Source organism: Tupaia chinensis, unplaced genomic scaffold (assembly GCF_000334495.1).
Source record: "Tupaia chinensis unplaced genomic scaffold, TupChi_1.0 Scaffold000489_1, whole genome shotgun sequence".
In the NCBI taxonomy this organism is placed as follows: domain Eukaryota; kingdom Metazoa; phylum Chordata; class Mammalia; order Scandentia; family Tupaiidae; genus Tupaia; species Tupaia belangeri.
Window position 1 is genome coordinate 5864064 of NW_006160001.1, and position 13224 is coordinate 5877287.

Below are 13224 nucleotides of genomic sequence, written 5' to 3' on the forward strand. Positions count from 1 at the left end.
TTATTATATCATTATTATTTTTCAGTTTGATCAGAGAGAGACAGAGAGAGAGAGAGAGGAAGTGAGAAAGCAAGCCACAAGGTCCAAGACTTGAACCGTGGTCGGCCATGTGGGAGTCCAGCGCCTTTAACCACCACGCCACTTGCCAGCCCCAAACTAGTATCTTTAATAATAAACATGTGAATCCTTACAGACCTGTCTACTCAACAACACTCATTCAACAAATATTTACAGTACTCTCCATTGTCAGATGGTTCATTAACATACACCCATAACCAAAGTCTGATAATACTGGCAATAAACACCACTTGGGTATAGCCATGCTGATGAGGCTGCCTCTTTGAGTCATCATTGACCTTTGGTCTATGAGAGTACCCCACCCTGTCTGTCTTGGGGTTTCCCAAGGCTAAGGTGACATGATTTGTAACTAGGCATAGGCTCTCTTCTCTCAGTACCTGCTCCCTAAGCTTGAGTAATAGCATAAGCTTGTTTGGGTCATATCCCTGGCTACCATTTAGAGACAGAATTCTAGAGGGTTTCAAGCTCAGAAGACATCACACTTTGTGTCTATTTTCTCTTCTCTGACTTTTTAAAATTCAGTTGTGTTAGAAAATCAAAGGCAATCTCAAGGGGAAATGATTTTAGATTTGAGTTTTAACCCTGCTTATGAAAACTCGAAAAGATCACTATATTTAATTTTTTCTTCTAGCCTAAACACAAAATGAAACCAACTCTGTATCAAGTGTTGGCCTTGAGTAGCCCACAGCCTTGTGAGAAACAAGCCAAAAGAATTTGTAAATAATAGAGATGAATATTACCTTCTCTGCCTTTAGAACTCTTTATACAAATAGAGAGTTATCTTCTCTGTAAACTCCCCACTTCTCATATCTGGCCTAATTATTTTATTTTACTACATTGCAGAGATGGCATTAACTAGTGTTGCAGAGGCAACCACATTGGCTGTGTGTGTGTGTGTGTGTGTGTCTTTTAATACAAGAGTTCTTCAAAAAGATCTGTGGAAAAATGGAATTAAAGTATGATTTTATAGGCCAGCCAGTAATGTAGTGGTTAAGGTGGCTGCAAGTCACATGGCCAACTACATGGTTCAAGTCTCAGACCTGGTGGATGAAAAATATACTGGACAGCGTGCGTGTATGCCCAAAATCCTGAGAGGAGAATGGAGAAGGGGTTGTGATGTGGCCATCCTTCCTGAGGGGAACTTTCTCACTTTCTCTCTCTCTCTCTCTCTCTCTCTGAGTGTGTCTCTCTTGGAGAGCTCATGTGGTCTATGGCAAAAAATAACAAAAGAGTTTATTTTTGTGTAAAAATTTTTTGAAATCTATCCATAGATTTTTTCATGATATGCATTTTCCATGAATGTTTTAAAGACCCCTCATTTGTAAGCAAGAGAGACATGTTCTGACTTAATGGCTCTTTTTTGACAAAGTAAATCCTTCCCTTACCACAGAAACTGGGTTCCAAGCTTCTGCTCCATTTACTCCCTTTGGATTCCAGTTAAACATATAAGACCCACAGCAGAAAGAGAACCTTTCCTCCCTCACCTGAGAAGTAAGCACGTGCTGATTGTTTTCTGTGCCTTTGTTGCTTGTTTTCTGAGAGGCACTTTTACTTGAGATGTACCTTCCCTCATGGAATGCGCTGGAAGCATTTCCATGGGATACACATGCTACTGGTCTCCCATCAGGTTTTGTTGGAAGCAGTCCCACTTTCCCTGATGCCTGGGAGAATACTTTATTCCTTAGATGGTCAAATCTGTGTTCTGTTTTTACCCCTTCATCCCCTATTAAGGCCACCGCACACCTACTGGGTACAAACGCTCATCCTGAAGCAATAATAGTCCTGGGTGATTCTTTGCATTTTTAATTATGTAGACTTGGAATTTTAGAAAAGTGAAGCACCTCCCCAGCCAAGTCATACCAAGTTTGGTATGGTGCTCCTTTTAAAATCCTTTAAATGGAGGATATTTGCTGCTTCTTCATCTAATTGAGTTTATATGATTCACTGTCTGAAGTTAAGTCACAGTTTTGTGATGAAATAAGAAACTATTTTTTTCCCAAGGCTCAGATACCATAGATCTGACTAGAAAGTTCACAGCAAGTTCAATTTCAGTCCTGTCACATGTTGATCAGCTCAGCCTGGAACTGCAAAGCAGGACATTTTAGGTTCAAAGAGGTGTTGGCACAGTTCCTAACACATATTAGCTCTTGGGCAGATAGTTATTAATTGATGACTACAGTCTTAACACCAGATGCCATCTGTTAAGACTCACATTTTCCTTTGGATGGATGGTGATGACTCTATGTTGATGCAACAAGAAAATATCAATTACAGAGTACCATCAGTGATTTAAGAAATAAAGTAAACCCTTCTTCCTGAACTAGCTACATAATCTGTGGAGCTCAGTGCAAAATAACAATGCAGGATCCCTTGTTAAAAAAAATTATTTAGAATTTTAAGATGGTGACTGCAGATCATGGAACTAATAGTGAGCCTCTGCTGAACATGAAACACCGTGCTGTGGCCGAGCCTGATCTGATGAGCACATACGAGTGCCTATACTTACTGGGCATTGTGGCTATCATTGTCATACGCATTATCCTCTATGATTCTCACTGAAGCCATATGGGTCCTAGGGAAATTTTTGATTTTCTGAAGGTCATACACAAAAGACTATCTGTATTGTTAGTTTTTCTAAGCACAATGGTACTTTTTCCGCTAGACAGAAAATGTGTTCATTCTGAATAATGCATTTTCACAGATGCTGACACAGGTTGTTTTGTATGATTTATCCTAACTAATGTAGGTAGCAACTAATATTGTTGAGAACTGACAAAGTGTTAGGTGATGTTCTAGTTGCTTTCTATGTGTTCATTTATTTAGTGCCTAGCAGAGAATTTTACTGTCATGGTCAGGACTGGGCTGAAAGCAGAAAGTGCAATTTAAAGAATTAACTGAAGTGATTTGAAGAGGCTACTTTTAGAAGTGTAAGTAAGATTAAGGAAATCTTCAAGGAATATGCTCTGGATCTAGCAAGAACCGGAAACTGGACATTCCAAGCTTGGAGAAGTAAGGGGAGAGCACAAAACCATCAGAACCTGGTGACATCTTTAGTTATAGCAAAGAGGCTGCTCTTTACGTGAGGTGGCCGCAGGTAAAGGACAGTGGCCACTGCCAAAATCCCAAGGGGGTAGGGATAAATGCTCTACTCCCCTTTCTTACTGCATCTGGACCTCCTGCCAGGGTCTCCCTGTGTTCTAATCTAAGGGATCCTAGGAGCTGAATGCTGAGAATTAGCTTGCCAAGACTCAGAGTGGGATAAAAAATGACAAGAGAGAATGGAAAACAAAAACAGAAAACCCAGAACCATTATTATCCACACTTTACAGATGATGAAAGGAGACCAGAGCAGGCAGGTAGCTTATCCCACTTCATGCAGTTAATAAGTAGCAAAGAGGGGATTCAAACTTGGAAAGTTTCAGTACAAAACTGGAACTGTATTCTAAAACATGTCTTTGAATGGTATAGAAGTACAATTTTATGATGGGAACCAGCAGGTGGCATGGTGGTTAAGGTACAGGACACGTCCACATGGTTGACCACGGTTTGAGTCCTGGACTTGGTGGCTTACTTTGTCACTTTCTCTCTGTCTTTCTGTGTGTCTGTCTCTGGTCAAATTAAAATAAGTGAATGAATAAATGAAATTAAATAATTCTTTTTTTTTTTTGGGGAGTTTTTTTTTTTTTTCCTATAGGGTGCGTGCACTCACCAGACAGACAGAGAGAGACAGAGAGACAGAAAGCGAGAAATCACCACCCAGAGGGGATGGCCATGCCACAATCCCTTCTCCTCCATTCTCCTCTTGGGATCTTGGGCATGCATGCACACATGCCTGGTGTGAGTTTAAGCCACTGGGTCTGAGACTCGAACTGCGGTTGACTACGTGGGAGTCCAGTGACATAGCCATTACATTAACTGCTGGTTCCCAAAATTAAAAAATTCTTTAAAAAAAATTAAAGAAGTACAATATATGACAATAAACTATTTGCTATTTAAGCCATTGGTTTAGAATATCATAATTAGGGAAAACTAGCCTAAACAGGCTTTATTTACATTATTATGGCTAAACTGAATTTTAATCATTATAAATGATGTGCAATTGGATTACCTTCAAGAATAAGTAGGACTAGGGTGGTCAAGTGTTGTCTGGGAGATGGCTTTAGGAGACTTAGCTTTGAGAAAGGAGAGGAGTGGTTTATAAGGAAATTGCAACAATTTTGAAGTGAAGAAATACTTTTAAATAGTGTCAAGAGTACTCAAAAAAGTTCATATTCTAAAAACATGCTCTTCCCATAAGTACACCCTTCATACCTCATTTAAATCCTGCATTAATTCAATGACTATGCATTGAGACTCTGTTGTGTGTCCAGGATTGTTCCAGCTGCTGGAAACACAAGTGTGAACACAGGAGATGAAATCTCTACTCTCAAGGCATTTAACCTCTACTGGTTATGCCATAAATCCAAACAATTGTGGCATAACCACGCCTCCATTGTAGGGTGCTTTCTTTTTTTTTTTTTTTTTGAGAGTTTTTTTTTTGCTATAGGGTGCGTGCGCTCGCCAGACAGAGAGAGACATAGATACAGAAAGCGAGAAATCACCCCCCAGGGGAAATGGTCACGCCGCAATCCCTTCTCCTCCATTCTCCTCTCGGGATTTTGGGCACGCACACACACGCGCCCAGCGTGAGTTTTAAGCCACCGGGTCCGGGACGCGAACCGCGGTCGACTACGTGGGAGTCCAGCGACATAGCCATTACGCTAACTGCTGATTCCCGATTGTGGGGTGCTTTCTATGTTCACTCTTCCTCTTGTTCTCTGGCAAGTGCACACACTCCCTCAAAATAAATAAAATAAACTTTAAAAAAGTAAGAAAACCACTCTCACCAATGTGAATGGGCATCATCAAATCTGTTGAGGGCCTGAATAGAACAGAAATGCGGAGGAAAGGTGAATACCCCTGGGGGTAATTCCTTACTTTCTGTCTCTCTCTGTCTCTCCAGCAAGTACACACACTCATGTATGCTTTTATGTGCTCTATTGTGAATAAAGGAAAAATATATATTAGGACTCTCATTCCTTCATTCAACAAACACTGTTGGGACCTCATTATGTGCCAGGTACTAAGTCTGGCACCAAATCCTATTGTTTATTGATTCAGAATCAATTTTAACTTGATGAATTTTTACTGTAACTTAAAGTTTTAGCTACCTTGAGGTATGGGTTTCTTTTTCTGATCTGCATCAAGAAGCCACAAAAGTTGCAGCTGGCAGTACATGAGGTTACAAACCACCCCATACTTTCTTTCAATTTCTTTCTCTTAATTGCTGGAGATTGTGTACACTCTTATGTACACATGCATGCTGCATGTGTGTGTGAGAGAGTGGGAGAAAGAACACATAGGTCATGCCACAATCCTTGTTCCTCTATTTCCCTATCCCTTCAGGATTTGGGGTAAACATGCATGTGTACATGGTACGTCTTTCAAGCTTCTGGGACCAGGATTTAAACTGCTGGCAGCCAACAGGATCTGATTTCTAATGCACTATATTTAATCAAGGCACTATGGGGCCAGCTCGACTTATTTATTATATATTAAGTTGTCACAACTTCCCAACAACCCAATATTTATTTATTTTTTGTGGCCTGAAGATTAGAATGTGGTTCAAGGGGACTGGTTAAAGCTCATACTCTCTCCCTATTATTTGAAATTTGGATTTATAAAAAATTATGGAACAGCAGAGCTATTGTCCTTATGTGGACGACTGGGAGAATTTAGGCTGGAAGGGGCCAAGACGTTCAAGACCAAAACAGAGGATAAAGTTGAAGCCTTGAGAGAGAATTGTTATCAGGACGTGACATGAGATGTTTCCAGGCATTACAACAAGTGTAGGACATAAGTGGAACAACAGGGTCAGCACCCAAATGAAGGCATGGTGATCTGGACAGACTAGGAGAGATAGCTGAAGCTCAGAAAGGAGATAGGAGGTTAGGTGGTCCTGGGGTCAGGTACCAGAGTGAGAGCAAAAGGTGAGTGCTTGTGATTGTTCATTTTGTGAATTAGGGTAAAGGATGTCTAGATTGCTGAGGAAACAACTATTTCTGCATATGTCTATAAAAGTGTTTCCAGAAAAGATTAACATTTAAATACATAGACAGAGTAGAGATCCTCCTTGGGCCAACCTCGTGGTGCAGTGATTGAGTGCTTTGTATGGAGTGCCAGATCATATATTACCAACCACATTCAAATCCCAGCCTTGGTGGTTTGAGAAACATGCCAGGTACATGTGTGTGTGTGCATGGCCAAGATCCTGGCAGGATGGAGAAATGGAGGAAAAATGATTGTGGCATAACCATGCTCCCTTGTGGGGTGCTTTCTATTTTCACTCTTTCTCTTGTTCTCTGGCAAGTACACACACTCCCTCAAAATAAATAAAATAAAATTTTAAAAAGGAAGAAAACCACTCTCACCAATGTGAATGGGCATCATCAACTCGGTGGAGGGCCTGAATAGAACAGAAATGTGGAGAAAAGGTGAATTTGCTCTCTCTTCTTGAACTTGGACTTCAGAGCTCCGGGTCCTTGTGCTGTTGTACTCTAATTCTTTGATCAGTGGCCTCCTGACACATCCCTCAGTTCTAAAGCAATTGTCCTTAGACTAAATGACATCACCAGTTCCTGTTCTCCAGCTCACAGACAGAATATCATGGGGCTGCTTGCCCTCCGTAGTCTTATGAGCCTATTCCCACGAGAGTTCTCCTCTTGCATTTCTACCAATTCTCTATTGACTCCTTTTCTCTGGAGAACCCTGAGTAATACAATGCCAGAGATGATTTTTACAAATGTATTTCTCCCCAAACTGTGCTGAAATTTCCAGCTTCTGCTTCTCACAGAGTTGACAATTACTTTTAATATAAACTTACCCTAAATAGTACTTTTAACTTTAAAAACCCTTCACACATAACACACCATCTTATTGAATCAGCAGGTTATAAATACAGGCATTTTATTGGTAGTTTGTGGATGGAAGAATTGAGATTCCAAAGACTTGGACCCAATATCTGATAATGAGTGATCGGAGTTCATGCCTGTAACCTCTACATGTGAATTAAGGAACTGCTGAAGAGAAGGAAAAAGACCCAAATAGCCTTCAAAAATAGTCAAAAAATAAAATCATTGCAATCTTACAAGCTTATGGTCAAGTGTTACTTTATTTACAGAACAGTGCTTCATTTGATCTCAATCTGTGACAGAGTTAATGTCTGTGACACTTATCTGGATGTTTCTTTTCCAGTAGCTGTTTCATTTTTTCCCGCGTTTGAGAAAAATGTGATTGCATGATACTCATGGACTCCTCACCCTTCATGTAAAGCAAAATTGTGTATATTTATTAATTACTTACATCAACCCAGTTAAATATTACCCCAGACAGAGAGCAAAAGTCTTGTCCAGCATTTAAAGCTTCGTTAGGATCTTTGTAAATTATCCTTATCTTCAGAAGGAGGAAAAGAGATTATGAAGAAGCAGGAAATGATCACAAGTCCTGTCTCTTCGCAAAAGGCCTGGGAGGGGATCCGAGCATTCTTTCCCTCTGTCTACTTTCTGTCTACCTCTTTCTGAAGCCTTGTAGCCTGATGTGGAATCTGAACTGAGATGAGCAAAAATTGCTCTGAATGGACACTGGCTAAGGAAGGGCCTGCATTTTCCTTCAGAGAAGGAGGCAGTTCCTAATAAGTTACCACATCCTAAATCTGGGTTTGTTGACCCGGAGTAATGAGTATCAGCCAGGCTGATCTGGGGAGATGGCCCAGATGGGAAAGTACAAAGCCACAATCATGGTTATTTCTCTTGGTCATCTCTTAGTTATTTCCATGAACTACATGGACAGTAAAATGTAGACCCCAATTCTGGAACCAGGCTTCCTGGGTGCCTGCTGAGAGCTCCAGCTCTACCACTTACTGGTATATTTCTGAACTTCTGTAGGTTTCAGTGTCATCATTTTGGGGGGAGGGAGAGGGACACCAAATTTCTTTATTTGAAGGAATGGCACAAATTAACGAACTTAAGTGGATGTCTTGTACAACTTATAGGAAACATCAAAGAGGCCCCAACATGCATGCACTGCCTTGGTGAGCAGGGAGGGCACCTTGTGGCTCCGGGGAAGTTAGCTTCAGGCTTAGCTCTGGTTATCACTGTTTCTCAGGGTGTGCTTGTCAAAGAGATACTGTACCATGCCAGATTCCGGGGCTCCCATCTTGTGCAAGTTAGTTATATGGTCACCTAGTTCTTTGATGGACTTCACCTGTTGTTTAGGTAGTGCGTCTCAATGAAGTCACACAAATGGGGGTCATTTTTGTCGGTGGCCAGTTTGTTCAGGTCTAGTAGTGTCTGATTTACATTTTCTCTCTAATATAATACACACTCGATTGCATTTAGCCCATTCTCCCAGTCATCACAGTGTGGGTTCTTGATAGCCTGAAGGAAGACGTGGCCACATGTGATCCTGCAGCTTCCTGTTTCTCAGCATGTTCCCTTTCCTCATGAGATTGGTGGAGAAAGTGGGAAAGTTCTTCAAAGCCACATCATCATGTTAAAGTAGAAGGCATGGGCAGGTAGAGTAGTAGGCACAGAGCTCCAGGTTGATCAGTGGTCGATGCCGCCTCTGAGTCCTGGTGGTAGTTTTGGAGCCCTGCAAGGGGGACCCAGTCATCATGGCTGTTGCTGAGGAGAGGCGTGACAGTGGCGGCCGTGTGGCACTGGAATGGCAGCGGAGGCCTTGGAATAGTCCAAGGGTGCTGCAAGGAGGTGGCGGAGGACTGGCTCTGGGTGGCCAGCTAGGATGGGGGACGAGGACCAGTACTATTTAAGCACTGTTGAAGCAGGAAACCAGGGTGACTATTGGCAGAGAATGTCTTCAGTACTGTCATTTTAAAAGAAGAACAATAATTCTATCAGAGTCCCAAGAAGAAACAGATGTATTATTAAACTGAGGTGAGTTTACTAAAGATATGATTTACCAATGTGGTCAGGATTAGAAAAAAACCATCAAGGGGCAGTGAAGCATCTCAGGGCTGGCAACGTCAGGGAGCAAGTCCTGCCCCTCAGCCCAGGGTGTTCCCAGGACAAGGGTAACTATAGATTTGCCTGTAGGAGGGGCCAGTGTCACAGTAGCTATGGCTTTCCGAGGAGGCACACTGCCATAACTATGTCTTAGCCTTCTTGTTATTATTTCGTTTCCAGCTATTGATGCCTCCTGCTGGTATTCCATAGTGGCTGAATCCAAGTAGAACCTGGAGTGCAAGGGAGCCAGACTGGGGCCATCTGTAAAAACTGGCTTCCCAGGGCACAGTGCAGAGTGCAGAAAGGCAGAGAGAGAATCTAGAGAGGTAGACAACAGACTATCCAGCTCAGTAATGGTAGCTACATGTAGGGTTGTTGTGAGGATGAAATAAGTTGCCCTATCAAACAGAGTAGTGCAGGCACATGATATTATTTAAGAGTCCGTTGTTATTCTGTTCTTCATATTTCTCTGCATCTTTTAACATCCTACAGGTTGCTGCAGGATTGGTTGAGCCATTCCTTATGCATTCAGCATCAGCCCAGCTCCCTGGAGAATCTCTCTGCCAAGGCCAAGTGTCTGCTTCTCATCCCAGGGCGTTGCCCTTGCATGACAGTGTTGACCTCTACAACTGGGGTCCTGCACTATCTCTGTGGCAAGAAGCTTCCAAGTTGGGTGCAAGGAATGAGCCTCTGGTATTCTGGTCCCATCTGGACAGCCTTTCCTTCTCACTCTATAAAATAAACCTCATCCTGACGGTTAACACTATCCCAGACACCAGTTGACCATGAGCAGATAGTAAGTCTGGTCTTGCTTCCTTTCTCCGTTATCACTTAGGAATTTAGGGTCAACTCCACAGTGAATTCAACTCACTTCTGGAATTGAATTTTGCAACATATCTCCTCCAGAGTTCAATAACTGTAATTGCTACCATCTATAGGGCATCCAATTATGGTGAAAACAATATAAAAGAGGTTTTGCTTATTTTATGATAGTTAATCTTTATACCAACTCTGCCAAAGATGAGTATCCCAATATATAAGGGAGGGAACTGAGACTCAGTGTTTTGACCTACACCACACATGGGTGGCAGAGTTGAGATTATTCTGTCTGACCCAGAAGGCCATGATGATGTCATTATATACAACTTGAACCAGGCATTCTCTTCTAAACCTTTTGTATAGTCACAAAATATACACAACAGGAAAAATAGAGTTTCTGTTCTTGAAAGGTTTACCATTTTGGTGGAAGATAAATTTTACAATAATGGAACAGTTTGAGAATGATCCAGAACTGTATGATCTGCCAAACTTAGTGCCTCAAACTCTGCATGTTAGGGGAGCTTTGAGAAAGGTAAGAATAGGAAAAGCAGTCATTGAGAGAGATTGCATAAGAAGTTGGTTTTGATGTGTTCTCTGAAGAGGTAAGGAAGATTCGTGGAAGGGTAAACTGATGAATAAAGAGGACAACAGAAACAAGACCAGCCAATGGAAGGGCACATTGATCTAATGAGAGAGGCAATACTAGGAAGAAGCAGCTAGTGAAGAGGGCTGAGGCAGAATAAGAAAGTCCTTATAAGCTATGCAGAGAAGTTTGAACTCAACAGGGTGCAATGAAACTCCTAATAGTGGCGGAATGGCAGTGTCAGATGGGAGGGTTTGCCTTCAGGAGTTAGAAAAGAGATTGAGAAGAGGAAGGCTGTTAAAACAAGGCAATGCAAAGTTAACAACAGGAGCTATTCTTCAAAAAACTGGACAGGTGGGAACCAGCAGTTAGCGTAATGGCTATGTCACTGGACTCCCACGTAGTCGACCGTGGTTCGCGTCCCGGACCCGGTGGCTTAAAACTCACACCGGGCGCTTGTGCGTGCATGCCCAGGATCCCGAGAGGAGAATGGAGAAGGGATTGCGGCGTGACCATCCCCCCTGGGGGGTGATTTCTTGCTTTCTGTCTCTATGTCTCTCTCTGTCTGTCTGGCGAGCGCACATGGAGAACAGAGAAGTTCCCCCCTCCTATTGTGAAAATCTCTAGGAAACAAACAAACAAACAAACAAACAAAAAAAGAAAAACTGGACAGGTGTGGTAAATATATAGAGTGAATGAGACAAGAATGACTCCACTAGCTTTCGTCATGCTTAATAAAGGGGACAGGGACAACAGATAGGGAGAAGAGACAGCTGTGAATCAAGTTTATTTAAACTTGAATGGCGCCTTCTCCAAAAGGAAATGAAAATAATTCTTCTGAACAGAGAAGTTCCCCCCTCCTTTGCTTGGGCACTGGAGAATAAGTGTTTTTCAACTTAGAGGTCACTCTGTATGTCCTGAGCTGTGTGGACTTCAAGGTTGGGGGATTCTGGAGATTGGGAATGGGTTGAGGGTTGCTTCCCTCTCTTTACTTCCTGCCTTCCCCTGAGAGTGAGAGAAGGATGTCAAAGTGCACTTGACTGACCTGAAGGAAACATGAAAACAAGTCCAATTTGTCTTCTTATTAAATCTTGAGGAATTACAAACATACCCATAGTGATCAACCTGTAAAACACTATTTATTCATTGAGCAAAAGTCCTGAGCTCCTTCAACTTTGACAAGTTTTTATATCCATGGCTTCCCTTGGCATAAGTGTATTGAAAATGCACTTTTATTTTTGTGATGATGTCTAAGGAATTGCTTCCCATAAACCGTTGCCACCAGTAATGTGTACTCCATAATCTTTCCATTAAGATCTTGTATTTCCCTGATATCTAGCCCTTTTATGAATATTAGTTCCTCCCTACAAAAATAATTAATTAAAAATACAAATAAAATACACTTTGGGCAATTTTCATTTCTTTTTAGAGAAGTGATGAAAATTCAAGCTGTTCAGGGACCAGCAGATAGTGTATATCGCTGGACTCCCATGTAGTCAACCGCGGTTCAAGTCCTGGACCCGGTGGTTTAAACTCCACACTGGGTGTGTATGCATGCATGCCCAAGATCCTGAGAGGATTGGAAGAGAAGGGATTGTGGCATGGCCATCCCTCTGGGGGGTGATTTCTCGTTTTCTGTCTCTCTGTCTTTCTGGTGAGCGCGCACACCCTATCATAAAAACAAAACAAACAAACAAAAAACCTCTCAAAAAAATTCAAGCTGTTCAGTGCTCTTAATTTATAGATGACCATTCTCTTTACTTGTCTCCCTTTTCCCCATTTTTTGAGAACCAGTTGAGAGCTGGATTTATTTGTTCCCTTCTCCTTTTTTAAAAAAGAGATTTTTGCTATAGGGTGTGTGCACTCACTGGAGAGACAGAAACAGAGAGACAGAAAGCAAGAAATCATCCCTCAGGGATAATGGCGTGCCACAATCCCTTGTCTTCCATTCTCTTCTTGTGATTTTGGGCACCTGTGCACACACAGGTTTCAAGCCTCCAGGATTGGCACTTGAACCAGGGTGGGCCATGTAGGAATCCAGTGGGCATCCACTGGCCCCTTATTTGTTCTTTCAGGTCTTTAAAAGATTTCTTTTATTTCTTGTAAATTAAGGGATACTCATTCTATCTTGAAAACAAACACTATATATCAGTTTAAAGTATGCCTGACATGGGATGACATTTCTTCCAAAGAATTTGCATGTACGTGCGTGCGTGTGTGTGTGTGTATGTGTGTGTGTTGGCTGTGCGGATGAGGGAGAGGGAGTGTGACAGAGAAGGCAGGGAGTTTAAGTTTCCTTAGAACTTCATTGTGGGTATGTAGCTTTAGTTCTTGAAGAGATGATAAACACTTTAAAACTATTGTTCCCATCTAGCCTTTAGAAGAGGCTTTACAAGAGCAGACATAAATGACATTTCCTGATTGTAGACATGAATCATATCCCCTGTTTGTACATTCCATTTCACAAGAGAAACATGATATGTACCTCACCCAGCCCTTACCAGCTTCTAAGTGGGATGGGGCTAACCAAGCTTTCCTCCTATGGGATATCCAGCCTGAACACCCTGCTGATCTAGGCTGAGATGCAGTCCAGTGCCAAGATTAGAGAAGATTGGGTGCCTGAATGTATTGGTCATGCAGGTAGCTCAGTCAAACTCAGCTCTGTGGTGGAAGAGGAAGGGAAAG